Raw genomic sequence first — 16037 nt, forward strand, 5'->3', positions numbered from 1 at the left:
GGGAGGGAGAGGGAGAGAAAGAGAGAAAGAGAAAGAGAGAGAATGAGACCTTCTCACTGCCATTGCCGCCGTTCGCAAAGAAGAGGAGGAAGTTCACAAAAGGTGAAGAGGAGCCGCTGTCATGAAGAGGAGACAAATAATCCATCCTTGGCCCTTTGCGGTGAGTGCATTGCTTCCTCTTGGTTTGTTCTTATTCTTTCTCCTTTTCTTTTGTTTGTTTTTATTGGCAATGAGGTGCATTGAGGGAGAAAGAGAGGAAATGGGAGAGGGAGAAGAATAAAGAAAAAGGAAGAAATAACGAGAGAGATAGGGAATAAACATGAAGCATAACAAAGAAACACATACAAACACACTCTGATCTTATATATTTCAAACATTCCAAGATATAAAATTTCCTCACTTAACAATTTTCCAAAGATTCGATTATCTAGTCTACAACTTAGGTGCCTCACAACTCAACATAGGTCATATGTTTGGCAATCAATTGCTACACTACAATGATATATTGGAATAGTGACGGGCAGTTCTGACACAAATTAGTGGTGTCACTATTTGCATCACAAATGCGATGCAAATAGCAATTGTACTCAGACAAAAAAAAAATCCAAAACCTGAGCACGCATTTTGCAGCAAATAATGAAGGAGAAAGCAAAATAGATCATGCATTTGGGAGGGAGAGGGAGAGAATGAGACCTTCTCACTGCCATTGCCGCCGTTCGCAAAGAAGAGGAGGAAGTTCACAAAGGGTGAAGAGGAGTCTCCGTCACGAAGAGGAGACGAAGAATCCATCCTCGGCTCTTTGCAGTGAGTGCATTGCTTCCTCCTGGTTTGTTCTTATTCTTTCTCCTTTTCTTTTGTTTGTTTTTATTGACAATGAGGTGCATTGAGGGAGAAAGAGAGGAAATGGGAGAGGGAGAAGAATAAAGAAAAAGGAAGAAAGAACGAGAGAGATAGGGAATAAACATGAAACATAACAAAGAAATGCATACAAACACACTCTGCTCTTATATATTTCAAACATTCCAAGATATAAAATTTTCTCACTTAACAATTTTCCAAAGATTCGATTATCTAGTCTACAACTTAGGTGCCTCACAACTCAGCATAGGTCATATGTGTGGCAATCAATTGCTACACTACAAGGATATATTGGAATAGTGACGAGCAGTTCTGACACAAATTAGTGGTGTCACTATTTGCATCACAAATGCGATGCAAATAGCAATGGTACTCAGACAAAAAAAAAATCCAAAACCGGAGCGTGGCATTTTGCAGCAAAGAGCGAAAGAGAAAGCAAAATAGATTGTGCATTTGGGAGGGAGAGGGAGAGAAAGAGAGAAAGAGAGAGAATGAGACCTTCTCACTGCCACTGCCGCCATTCGCGAAGAAGAGGAGGAAGTTCAGAAAGAATGCCATGTATCATTCACGCACAAAGCATATAGATGTGCGATATCACTTTATCAGACACATTCTGGAAGATGGTCTAATCACATTAACCAAGATCAAAACACAGGACAACCTTGCAGATGTTCTTACTAAAAGTCTAAGCAAGGCTTAGCATGAGCATTGCATACAACTAGTGGGAGTTGGTGCTTACTGATGTGAGGGATTAAGGGCCAAAAATTTCTTGGCCACAATTACTGCATCTATCTCCAACAGTGCGCTGACAATGGTGAAAGATGATAAGCATTAGACCCATAAAGAATAGACACGTGAATGCAATCAAGGCTGGAAAGACGAAAGATATTGTGCCTCTAGTGGAAGCCAAAAATCAATGGGCAGAGAGTGTCAAAGGCATATGTGGATTGAGGTGATGTAGAGATTTGCGTCATGACAGAAAAGTTGATGCATCGTTTGGGATTAGAGGTAAGTGAAACTACTGAATTTGGAGCCAAAATGGCTAACAATGTAGTAGTAAATTGTTTGGGAGTTATAAAGAAAGTCAAGGTAAGAGTGTGTGGAGTGTAATTGGAGTTTGACATGTATGTGATACTAGTGAAGGGGGACAGCTAATGGGAATGAAAGCTAGACAAGTTTGGAAGATAGGGACCTTAGAGCTAAGGCCACAAAAGGGGCTGCAGAAAAAATGGAAGAGCACTATCTACAACATTAAGGAGAGCCGACGTGAGGATCTTGTGTTAGAGACCACCATTGATGAATGGAGTTCCAGCGAGAATTGGTTATCTACAACAGAGGGTGAGTCTTCTCATGAGGAGAAAGAAAGCTCTCTAGAAGTGATGGGGATTACATTGAAAGAGCCTTCTAGTAGTGAAATTCTGCAACAGTTTCCAAAGGTCGAGAAGGAGGGGTTAGAAAGAATGTTGACTAAGGATCTATCAGCTGAAGAGAAGGCTACGTACATGGAAGTGGGAATAAAACACTTTGCACTTTTTATTTCTGATTATGAACACATCACATTAATGTAAAAGATGGAGCAAGGCCAATGGTGCAGCGGCTACGACGGTTGGGACTAGTTCAATAAAACGCTCTACTCACTGAGGTGCAGTGACTTTTGAAGGCAGGTTTCATCTATCCAAAAGGGGACTCGGAGTGGATTTCACATGTAGTGGTGACATCCAAGAAGAATGGTAAATGGCGGATTTGTGTAGACTATAAGCCGCTAAATGTTGCAACAAAGAGAGATCACTTTCCTCTTCCCTTATAGGATGAAATACTCAATGAGGTGGCCGAGCATGAGAGATGCACTATTTGTGATGGGTATATAGGTTATTTCTAAATCCGAATAGCTAAGGATGATCAACAGAAGACCACCTTCATCACGCCTTGGGGGTTTTTTTCTTATAAAGTAATGCCATTTGGATTAACAAATGCTCAGCTATCTTCCACCAATTCATGAATTATGTCTTACAGTCATATTTTGGTAAGTCCATCAGGGTCTTTATTAATGATTTTTGTATTTATAGTACTAAGGCTCTACATCTAGGGAAGGTGGATAAAGGTTTGAACTGCCTCACACAAATGGAAGGGCAGCTCAACCATGAGAAGTGTCGTATTGGTGAAAGTATTGTAACTCTGCTAGGGCATGTCATAAGTGAGAGGGACATTGAAGTGGATCCAAACAAAATTAAGGCCCTATTGGCGATGCCGTCACCATCTTCTTCATTCAAAAGGTGCGATGTATGGGGCAGTTCATTCATCTCCTCTTCCAATTAGTGTTTCCACTGCAACAGTTGACCCACTCTAAGGAGCTCCTATGGAGTGACGAAAGCAAAAGGTGCTTTCACGAGGTGAAGAAGGCTCTCAATACCCTTCCCATAATTTTACAACCTTGCTGGGATCAAGAGTTTTTTGTCAACTCGGGTTTTTGGGAAGATGCTCTAGGGGCAACACTAATATAAAAGGATGTTAAAACTGGCCTGATGAGACCGGTTTACTTTTCTAGCAGAGTAATGACAGCATTAGAACAAGAGTACAAGATGGTGGAGGTGATGGTTTTGTCTCTAATAATTGCTATAAGAAATTTTAGTCCTTATCTTCTCCCTAGGCTGTTCATAGTGATCACAACAAAAGAGCATTTTCCATATGCCTTACAACACATGGATGTTTCAACCAAAATTGTGAAGGGGTGATACAACTCCAAGAGTTTGACTACACCTTCAAGTTGGAGGACTCTACTCCGGTCTGCCTAGTTGATTTGCTGACCCATAGATTGCATCAAAAGATTGAAAAAGAGAAGGGAAAGGTAAAAGAGGAGACAATTTCTCTTGAGGACCTGCCACGGGTGGAGAATGCCCATGCCATCTACTTTGATGGGGCCTACAAGTGTATTAAAGACAGAGCAGCAGGAATAGTGGTGTTCAGTCCCGAAGGTGACAAACTTTATGGAGAAGGTATTCGCCTAGAGGATGTCAAGCCTTGCTTTTATTTTTGAGGTGGTGTCTCTCACATGGTGTCACTCGACTTAATGTTTTTGGGAATTCTATGCTAATTTTAAGCAAATGAAAGGAATTTGGGCTTGTAAAAATTATAACTTGGTTGTGAAAATGAGAGAAGCTAAAGCTCTCATGAGGAAGCTACAGAAAGCCTAGATCTATTTTGTGCCAAGGTGTACAAATAGCAACGTAGATGCTCTAGCAGCTGAAAATTTGAAAGAGGTAATGGTGGGCATCATTGCACTAAAGCTCCCCTTGTTTCAGGATAAGTTTCAACTACAAGATGTGCTTTATTTTCTTGAGCATGATGAGACACTTACATATATGAGTAAGAGTGAGAAAAGGTGGTTGGGTACCAAGGCCACTAAATACTGCTTGATAAATTATGTGTTGTATTGCAAAGGAAAGAATGCAGTGCTTAGAAGGGTGCCAACAAAAAAGGAGATTATGGATGTGATTAAGAGCTTCAATGAGGGGGTTTGTGGCAGACATTTTACTCAAGAAATAACTAGCAAAAATATTCTCCAAGACGGTTTTGTGTGGCCTAGTCTGCATCGAGATGTGCAGCATTGGTGCCGTACTTGTGATACTTGCCAAAAGGTCGCGGACCAAGGAAACTAGTGCATGAGGAACAAAATCCAATAACTACATATGGCCCATTTGAGGAATGGGGGATTGATGCAATAGGGCCACTCCCACAAACTCAGTCTGACAAGGAATACATCATAATGGGTGTGGACTACATGACGAGGTGGGTTGAGGCTTTAGCAACTAGTAGGATCACCGCCCAAGAAGTGGAAACATTTGTGTTTGAAAACACTTGTTGCAAGTTTGGCACACCTTTAGAAATTATATCTGATCAGAGTCCTAGTTTTAGGACTAATCTAGTGGGGGAGCTAATGGAAAGGCTAAAAATCAAGCACATGCATTCTACTCCCTACTACCCATAGTGTAATGGTTTGGTCAAAAAGGTGAATGCGCTGATTTGTAAGATAATTACCAAGCAAGTACACATGCACCCCAAGCACTAGGATAAAAAATTAAGTGCAGCTCTTTGGGCCTACAGGACTTCATTCAGAACCTCACTTGGCTATACTCCATTTCACCTCGTCTATGGCTAAGAGGCTTTGCTTCCTATAGAGGTGGAACTAGCCAACTTATGTGTTTCAGTAAGCCGATCGAGAGAAAAATCAAGATAAGAAGTGAGAGGAAAGAATCTTGGATCTAGAGAGGCTGGAGTTAGACAAAGAAGCAATAGTCCAACACTATTCCGTGCAGGCTGAAGAGAGGAGAAAGAAATTTAATAAGAAGCAGGCTAGCAAACACATAAGGGAAGCATTACTTGTGCTACTCTATGATAACTGCTTTGATAACAGAAAGGATGCTAAACTTATGTTCAAGTGGGAAGGGCCATTCATGGTCATAAGGAGATATCCAAATAGCAACTATAAGCTAGGTGACATGGATGGGCATTTAGACTCAAGCCTTATTTTCAAAGAAATAGGGACACTTTGGAGCAGTCATTTGACGAAGAGCCACCAATGAGGGGGGGTGCAGTCCTCCCTGCTCTATTGGACCATCATTAGTAAGGTAGAGGCATCAATGCCTCTAGCCTAAGGGAAGGGCTAATGATCCACGTTTTTACAAACCAGATTTCTACCACAAAATTTGGCCAAAACCCCTATCAAAAGCCTTACCTATAGCTTAAACCCTACATCTTATCACTTTGGGTTTACTCTTCAAGCACTAGGTATGCTACATTACTTCTCAATTATGATAACTCTAGCAAACAAATTCTTAGGAGGGATGTCAATATAAAGGGTGAAAGGGATGGGTTATCTTAGTGAAGGTGGAAATGGATTACATCTAGGGGTTGAGTGAGTACATAGATTTTTTCAAAGGACTAACCTGAAACTACATATGGATTCCACCTACATCACCAAGATTTGGGATCTATCACCATCAATAGAGGACATCTCACACTTGTACACAAGTCAATGTCCACATCATGGTGTCATTTGGATCTTACAAAAAAGCTTACAAGCATGGACCCTCTCTGTCACATGCTTATATGTATTTATATTTATATAAGAAACTAAAGTCAAAGAAGCTTTTGGAAGCCTTTTTTTCTAATTTCAATAAATCCCAGGGGAAATCAAATTTCAAGAAAATTTTCATGCTATCCAATCGGTTTCAATCTGGTCTATAAAGTTGTAGAAGAAACTTTTTTCAAATTCTTCACCGATTTGAAGTTATGAAGGCGCAGACTATTGACTGCACGCAATTTTCTTCTCTCTTTCACCCTTATCACATCAACTTCCCATTTTATCCTTCTTGTAAATATATTATAATAATGTGCTTTTGACATCCACCTCTTGTAATCTAGCTCCCTTTCTCTAGCTTGTCTACCACCACCCTTGGCTTCTTGCATGATGACCAAGCTGGAAACTTGTCCCATCTACTATTCTCCATATTTTCAAAGATGCCATACATAATCTAGGATTATGTTAATCAAGAAGATTAGCTTAATCTAGTCCCTCCATGGAGGCTATATAAGGTACCCATGGAGATGTAAAGAAACACAATGACAAGCACATGAGAGCACTCTAGAGCACCCTCATGCTTGTCCATCTCTTTGAGGTAAGCTATGAGTGAGTCTCTTTTATTATGTAGCATTCCATGAATACATAATAGCAAGATTTCTCTACCTCTTCTCCTCTTGTCTCCCTCTCTTCTTATTTCTCTCTCTCTCTGTGTCTCATATTTTAATACGGTGTCTAGATCTCTTCTAATTCTCCCTCTACATTCATACTTAAACTTATTAAGTAATACATGCCATATGCTCTATTGGTGGGAAATATTTATTTTTTCATGTTATATATATGCTCCTGGGAGAAATTAGGAGACATCATTTCTCTTAACCTTCCATCATCTTCATTTTCATTAAAATGGACTTCTCTCTCGTGAAGTTGTGTTTTGGTTCTTTCCATTCTGTTTGAGGAAAGGGATGTCCTAGCTCATCCTCCCTTTGGCTAGGTGGTGTCCTTCTTTAGCTCTCTTAGTGAGGATTGGAGGCCAGGTAAGTAAGAGGAAACCCACTCATCTTTTCAACTCTCACAACCATGACTTTTTATGAAGAAAGGACACCTGATCCTTAGCTTGCTTATTCATGGCCGCTACAAAGTCACGAATATGGACATCTATCTTCGTCCATTGGTCGATGAGCTTAAGATCTTATGAAAGGAGAGGTCGCTATGGAAGATATGAGCAAGTGCGATGGTCGACGGTCACGCTAATATATGAGTCATTCTCATGTGGACCATGCATGACTTTTTGGGATTTGGGGGATCCACTTTTTCTAAAGATGATCAATTATCAGTGCTAAAATCCCATGATCAGCATAAGATATGTCAAGTTTGTACTACGAATGGATTGGAAGTGATTTGCATATTTTGCTATCGAGTCTATTCGGTGTTTGTAATGCTTCTTCATTTATGGTAGTTTATACTATCGATCGCGATCGTAGGATGCCTCACTCCAGAAATACACGGGGTGATTTACAAGTTGTCAAATTTAGTGCAATGGATCTCACAGAAGGAGATCAAGACATCCTCTATTGAATCCGCAAGGCAGGGAGCAATGGAGACAGTTTGTCTCTTTGAGAAGTACCTATTCACTAGCATGCTCACGATACAAACCCAGCTTCTGGTGCATCTTGTAGATGAAGTGGAGATTGCGAGACCTGTCCATACGTGATGGATGTTCTTCTTGGAGCATGGCTAGAAGGTAGCATGGCTGAAGGTTGGTTGGTTTCTGAAGCATTAGTGCATATTTCATAGTGGCTACCAATGGTGGATTCAAAAAACAATATGCTATGGTCGCTAAAGGACGATGAGGAGATGTGGTGGTTGGAAATGGGGCAGAAAAAAGGATGGATGCTACAATGGAGGAGAAAGTGAATCATTTTTGTATGTTGTACCATGCCTCCATGGAGACATGTCTTGCTAGGTACGAGTAAGCCAGGAAAGATCGAAAAGAAGGCAATTTTAATTTTGATGTAGTACATGCCATCGATTGATTCGATATCCCAAAGGCATGGAGGAGATGCCATGATTTATGTCTATGCGATGGTTACATGAAAATTGATCACAACCTCTCATGAAGGGGTGGAGGTCTCTACTAAGGAGAGAGAATTCTTGAGGGGATGTAGTCCAAATATGATCACATGTTTTATAATTTGTTTTATCTAGATTTTATATGTGACAACTAATTAACTATTTCAATCTACAATACAAAATATACACTACAGTGTGGTTGCATGGATGACATTTTGGTATGGAGCGTATCGACAAAATGCGCTTCACAACTGATTATGATGTCATGGAAAAGTTTAAGCAAGAGAGCCGACGGCAAGCCACGGATCCGAACACTATTATGGAAGAGATGGAGTATTTTGGAAACTTGCAAAGTATTATCACGGTGGATTATCCTAGCTTCTCTATGATCCTATTCTATGTGTAGTGGTTCAAAGTGGTACCGAAAGGAGCCGGGAAACTGTCCGGGAAACTGTTCGACGAGGTCCATTTGGATTTCTCAAAATAGATTTTGAAAATAGATAAATGGATTTTCACAACACATTTGTCTTGTCGCCCCATTGTGAACAGGTGCATGAACTCATGTTTTTTTTAATTTTATTACGGCATGGTATATGTCACAAATGTTAAATCTCTCTTGTATGTTATTTTGAATAGGTAATTTTCTATCCAAACCCTTGGCAACCTTGATGGCGATATATTGTACGTTCAACTCTCCAAAGTGTGAGAGTATATGATGAAAGCAATGTTCCTAACGTAGATGAGGATAGTATGCAGATAGAGGGGTCGATATTGCAAGGGGTGGAGGTCGCCAAAAGCTTAAAGCATGTAGAGGAGGGAGAATCAGGTAACGATGATGGAAATACATGAGGCCAAGAATTCTTTGAGAATGAGGTGGACTCATCCTTTCCTAGTGACCTTTCTATCGACCTTCTAGTGTATGCAGAGTTATGTGAGGAGATTAAAATGGGAGCATAGGCTACGTCATATTTGTAGCATCCACCTACTCAATTTGTTGATGAATCGCTTATCAAGGTACTCTATAATATGCATTTTAAGTACTATCATTTTCTTCAAAGTTATATTACCATGCTTTTCTTGAATCTTTATATTGATTATGCTAACATCACTTTTTGTCTATGTAGGTGACCTTTGTGGATATTTGGACATCACAATGAGTTGAGGGATGAGCATTGAGAAGCTACAAGAGATCTTTACATGTATGTCTCCAAATTAGATGGCTCGATTCAAAGATATGGCAGACGGGGAGCTGACTTGGACAACATCAATCCATTTTGTTAGATCTACTTTGGTACACTTTGATGCTTTGGTTTCTAGTAGATGAGATCGACGCTCCTTGGGTGGATGGAGAGAGTGGTTTTAGGGGATGCTACGAAGACGTGGATACAGTGAGCCCACGGTCTGATCGAGATATAGCGGCTAGTCCTCACTCTCGTGTAGGTTTGAGAGAGAGTGGCTCAAGTGGTTGTTGTGGAGGTACCGACGTAGTGTCTCTGTCTCATCATTCTGCTAGAGTTGCATCACCTGTGGGATTTGTCACACCTATGGGGACGTCTACTCTAGTCACTCCAGCTTTTTCTCTAGCCATCCGTAAGTGGCACCCCTATGGGTGCTACTCCGAGAGATACCACCCCGTTGGGTATACTACATGTATAGGGGTCTCCTAGATATGCCCAAGAGTGCAGTTGCAGGTAGGAGAGGACACATCTTAGACATATCCCAGAGGGTTACGGATACCTTGTAAATGATAGGACACGATTCATTATCATGAATGATGAGGGGAGGAGGGTGATGGCTCGTATGAGAGAGTTGTGCCAACAAGTTTTTCAGCACAACGTCTTGGATCATTGAAAGAACATATTGGAGGGGAGCAAGGACTACATAATAGCATCCTTACATACGAAGTTTCCGATACCCACCACAGCAGATAGATTTTCCATAGGTTGGATGATGGAGTGCATGCGTGCGTACATGTCCCATAGGCGATCGACAAGGTACTTAAGAGTGGGGCCTTAAAGCTCAAGTGGCTAGACACAGATGACTGGCATCAACTCAGGGAGGAGACTACATATTCTCCAGGACGTTGAAGATAGCAATGAGAAGTAGCGAGGGCATGAGTGGAGGTAGGAGTGGTCCATCATCTTGGAAGTGACAGACACAAGACTTATGTGGAGGACTTTGTAAGTTTTTCTTCTGTTATTTTTGCTTATTTTTTTGCAATATCGCTTGTACTGACAATTGTGTTTCTCACAGTTATATTTTGTTTTCTTTGTAGCACTCCATTACAAGTCGTGATCCTACTGGCCTAGAGACTCAATATGCAGAGAGACACGGTCTCACTATATTGATCAATAGAATGTATACACACGGCGGCCCAGTAAATCACTCATCTTTCTTGTCCGTAGTTACTAATTTTAATTAAAATGCATTATTGTATGGTGGAATGATGTGTAGTTGTTTCTTTTTTTGCACAGACCGTTCAATGCTCCTTTATGTCAAGACAAGATTTTGGATGGAGAGGATCTATAGCTCACACTTGGATTCGTGGAGTAGACATCCTCTTCTTTTTGGGTCTTGTGATTTATGTAGGCATTTTCTATGCACTATGTTATTATCATCCTTTGTATCTTGCCATGATTTGAGGAGCGCTTTCATTAAGTGATCTTGTATTTATTTTATGTATCAGTCTAGTAGATTCAAGTACACTTTATCTTCATTTTGATGACCATTGTGCACTTTATATGTAACCCATTTGTAGAATGTAATTACAACACATAGTGCTACATGTGGCACGACATCAAGCTGCCCTGTCACTTTTTTTTTCTCTATAACCGTCATTAGTAGCGTCGCAAATTTACTACACACATCGCTACTGGCATTGCAATTTTCATCGCAAAGCATCACCATTGCCATCTCTATCTGTGTTTTTATTGGCGATGCTAATAACAACGCAGATAGCGATACTAATAGTGATGTCAATAATGATGGTTCCATGGAGACGCTAATACCAACGTGTTTAGTGATGGTAGGAGCTTTTTTTTTGAACATTTTTGTCGCTTTAAATGTCAGTATGAGGCATGTATCTTGTAGTGTTCATTTATGCTATATGTGTATATGTATGTAGAAAATAGTTTTCTTTTGTGGGGGATTGGCATCTAGGCATGAAGTCCTTGGATTAGGTTAGCTGTGCTAGGGGAGATTTGAGAAATTTTCTGCCTCTTGTAAAGAAATTTTTGGACACTCTAAGAGCCATTTTTGAGAGTATTTCTAGTAACCCTATTCAGCTATCCTGCTAGGTAGTTGTTTCTAGGAATCCTTGTTAGTTGTAAGGCACTTAGAGAAACTTGCTAAATAAAAGAAATAAGAAACAATGAATATATTTGAAATGTATAAGATATGGAGATGTGTAAAAAGGGATTCTAACCCCCTAAAGTAAGAAAATAAAGGAAGAAAAATTCCAAGAGTAGATGATCATTGCCTTGATGTGAAGGCTTGCTAGGTTCTTGGACAAAGTCAGGACCGATGCCTTGTCTTCCTAAGAGTGATATCTAGTTGGAAAATAAATCAAGATGGTTGGAGTGAAAATAAAAGTGAGTGGCAGAAATAGGATTTAGTGTTGCCTTTCAAGAGCTTGTGGTAGATTCTTGGGTACTGAGATAGGACATGAGACTAATGCCTTGTTCTCCTTGGGTCACCATGTGATTAGCTCCCTCCTTTTTACGCGCTCAAGTATAAACTACTGAAGACAAACATATGTGGTAAAATGAAAGCTATATGATTTTTTTTAGTAGACCAATATATAGGAGTCCTCACCTAGTAGGAGTTCTTGGTCTAGTTGTCCTAAGCTAGATAGGTAGGTCAAACTACCACTTAGGATGACTCATTCAATAGTACTTTTTAGCAATTTTATGTTAGAGCAATTGGTTAGCGACTACCTCCAGATCTCTATCTGATTCTACCCAGCCTATCCCTCGTGGACTTCATGCTTTGAGCTTGTTAGGGAGGATAGGGTGAGAGCTATGTTTGTGCTTTGTTGCATATTTTCTTTGTCATAGCTTGATGCTCTTTATGGTTTCTATTTGTATAGATCAGTTTGTGGATTCGACAAGCTAAGTTGCCCTATCTTGTGGTCGCTAATGAGATCCAACTTTAAAGTAGGATTTTAGGAAGGCCATGGATCTTGCAATCTGGTTGTTAAGTCGACATATGGACTAATTGTTTGATCTTTGATAGAGGTATTAAACAAGTTTTAATTGATGCTTACTCAAAATCACCTCAAAGCAAGAGAGTACTCATATCCTCAACAGAATTGGATGTGCTAGAGGGGCCTTCTGATAGTGAGACTTTCATGAATCAAGAGGGAAGTCTACTACAGAAATTTTACCAAGAAACTCTAAAGGAGCCTATAGAAGCTCAAGATAGAATCAGAGATGTGGATGTGATGATAGAGAAAGACCTTGGCTCATTGGATGATTCGTGACCATTTAAATTAGGATCTATGCTTAGTGTGTGAGAGATAAATTTTGAGACTTTTTTTTGAAGCGTTGAAGCCCATTTTCAGAGTAGAAAAGTGGCAGGGAGGTATCAAAGACCAAATTTTCATGCAAAATGAAATAGTTATGAATTAATGAGCTAGAGTTTTTCTAGATGAAGTTCGATGCTAGAAACCCAATGCAAATCTCGGTTCGTCGATCAGAGTCCGTTTGACTCCTCATTTAATCCTCATTTAATCCCCACAAGGTTTTGCATTATGAAGCATCTACATGATTCGGAAGCCAAAAAGTGCATAGTAAGTCCCATATTTATAGATTTCGACATCACGAAACCAAAAACTATATGGTAGGTCCCATGTTTATAGATTTCGGCCTGACAGATCTTGAATCCCAGCTTTTTTGCCCCTCCAAAAGTGAAAAATCCACTTTGGTTGTAGTCTAAACACAAAGAGATGAACTAGATATTTTAAACATTAAAATCTTAACCTTAATTAATGAAAGAAAATCCAAAAAACCGATCTTGAGGAGGGGGTTCCCATTTTTCTTGAGATTTGTACCTCTCCGATGCTAGACATAATCAAGAACGGACTGCACATTCTTGATCTACTCCCTCAGGGCTTCGTTTGGTTGTAAGCACAATGATTTTCATGGAGGAAATCCAATTTTTTATTTTTAGTCTTTCTCTCTCCTCTATCCTCTCTCCTCTTGGAGGCTATTCGCATGTATGGATTTGTGGAAGAAAGGGAAGGAGGTGGATGCTAGAGGCTGATGGAACAAGTGTTCTAGGGTGGAGGAGATCATAGATCGGGCTATGAGAGAGCATCAGCAGCCATAAATGAGCATCATAGCAGCAGCGGCCTCCCAACCATTGAATATGTGCCTCCATGAAAATGATAAATTTCAGGGGTTTTGTTGTGATTTTAGTAGCTGGTAGCTATTGGATCTACGTGATGAGGACAGTGTACTTTTCATGGCCATTCGTGCGGTGCTTACCACAATTGATTGCAATGGTATTAAGGCAAGGTGCAAGAGGGAATTGTGTGAATGGGTCAGGGTGACAAGTCTAACCATAGGCGAGACAAGCTCCCTAGGTATGTCCTGCCCTTGATGTGCCCTGAACAGTTGTGGGTGATGCTAAGGGGCTAGGGGACTAGAGACGGAGCCAGTCGACCAAGGTCACTGGATGCACCTAGTTTGAGGACCCCTAGGTGCTGTGCTGTGATTGTGGGTGCTTCTTATCTTTTCGTTCTTTTCTTTTCTTTTTTCCTTTTTTGTTGTCTTTTTTGTTTCTTTTTCTTATGTTTTTTTCTTTCTTTCTTTCTTTCTTTCTTTCTCTTCTCTTTTCTCCCTTTTTTTTTAGCCTTGCCTGAGTACAACCATTGCAATATGTTGAGGCTATCAGCCTTTCAATGGGTTGGGAAATGCCAAGCTTCGAAGGCTCAAGAAATGGATATTACAGTGATGATTGTGCCCTAGCCTCGTTGGTAGAGAAGCAACTGTTGAGATGGGGAGATACACTTGAGATATTGCAAACCTCTTTGCGACACGCGATGTCAGTACAATTGAGGTTACAACTGTCGTGAACCAACTGTAGAGCTTGACCCAGAAAGAGAGCATATCCTATGACTATGCTTTGGGCCATGCAATGTGGACACTCGCAAGGGTGATTTTCGCTTTTGGCAGCGTGGCTTTATCATGGTTGTTTGTGAGATTGGTGGTCTTGCGATGACTTAGGTATTGAACACGTTTGCACGAAGACCTGTGTCATCCTGCATCCACTTGTCACTTCATGAGAGTATATGCAAGTCACATGCGTCAAGTACAACAAACAAATGCAATCATGTCAAGATATTACTATATCAAAATCCTATGATGCTGATTGCGATGCCTATTCCGGTGCTTGTTAAAGACATGGCATATATTAGCAATAGGTAAGGAAAGTGTGTACATGTGGGGAGCCTACCCCTTTAACCATTAAAAGACAAAAAGTTATGGCAGGATGGCCTTTGTTCGAGCACTTGGTGCCCGAGCATCTGTTGGGGGCCCGCACAACCGGTGTTGCCACGCCTTGTGTGCTCCCTTAAGCTTTTATTCCCCTACCTATGGATTTTTTGGCCTACATCCAGGGCGGTGTCGCTTGGGGCCTCGTTTCATTGCATACCTTTTAAGGGTAGATACATAGCGTTCCGCCAGAGGAGCTTGTACTGCGTGCTCCCTTTGACGAGGCAGATAGCGTCCTTGCAAGCCAGCTGCACCGGGTGCTCCATATTGACTACTGTAGGGGGACCTGCAAAATGTGAACCAAGGATTAGGCCTTGAGTCAGGACAAAACTATTCGCATGGAAGGGATTATATAGTGGGCTATCAAGTGCATATGATGAGGAGGGGAGAGGTGAGGCATGTAATGTTTTTTGTAGAGGGATGGCCCCCATGATGATGTTCGTTTTGCCTCCAGTCATGAGCAGATCTTGAATTATGCTAAGTTGTGTGGACTGGTTGTCATGGAGTGGGACAGGGCTCATCCTTGGAAGGATAGACCAGAAAGGGGGAAAGGTGTATAGAAAGGGACGATATCCTATCTACACCATCAGAGATGTTGGTCAAGGCTTCCTATAGCGGTAATGAGGGTTGCATGCCCTCTACCTAGAGGCGGGAAAGGTCACATAACTTCTAAATGTGTGGTGAGAGGAGGACTGAGGATCTTATCCTGTCACACCCTTGTGTGTGTTGATATTATATATTCAAGGTCACAACATTCATTGTTTATTTATGTACATGATTACAAATCCATGTCACTTCATGAAGATAAAAACCAATTGTAGAACTCAGGATTGTACTAGAGTGTGGCACATGCATCCAGTACTCGTGGTAGCCTTCTTAATAACGTCAGGTATTTTGCAACGTCAAGTATCATGGTACCTTGTCCGAGTCTACTTGCAACATGTAGCTCCTCCTCAGTGAGAACCTTATCAGCCAAAGAGTTCTCTTGGCTAGTTTCAGCTAAGTCCGTACCCCAAATGGCAGTTAGTACTCAAAAGGAAGTTGGTGCCACATAGGTTGGGTCTCATTGAGACTGCCATTTGGCCAATCACTCCTTTGAGACTGTCATAATTCGGGCTCCTAGTTCAGCCATTGCGACGCGGCTTTCAAACCAATGTTGTTCAAATTGACTTTGACCCTCTGATTGTCGCTTTAGTTGCTTTATCTCTAAAAGATTTGGTTTGCAAAGCACATCATTGAATGTTACATTTAAGCATAGTTCGTCGACTAGTGAGTCGCATGCATTCATGCAGGAGCCTGCATAGTGCTCGTTAAGATGTTCTTGCTCTTCCCAAGATAGGGAAAATGACAAGTATTCTCCAAGCTGCTCCTTCGGGAATGCGCCCATATCTGCAAGGATGTAGACACGTGCGAACACCTTGAGCTTAGCATCCAACTCAGTTAAGCATTCTCGGACACTTCTATGTTCAACGTAGGCTTGCTCGGTTGCTATCTCATGCAAGGTTCTAGGAGTTTCCCTAGGCTTTAGTAGAGCT

The sequence above is a fragment of the Lygodium microphyllum genome, chromosome 5, assembly GCF_053477565.2.
Source record: "Lygodium microphyllum isolate KBCC chromosome 5, Lygodium_microphyllum_v1.1.10, whole genome shotgun sequence".
Classification (NCBI taxonomy): Eukaryota; Viridiplantae; Streptophyta; class Polypodiopsida; order Schizaeales; family Lygodiaceae; genus Lygodium; species Lygodium microphyllum.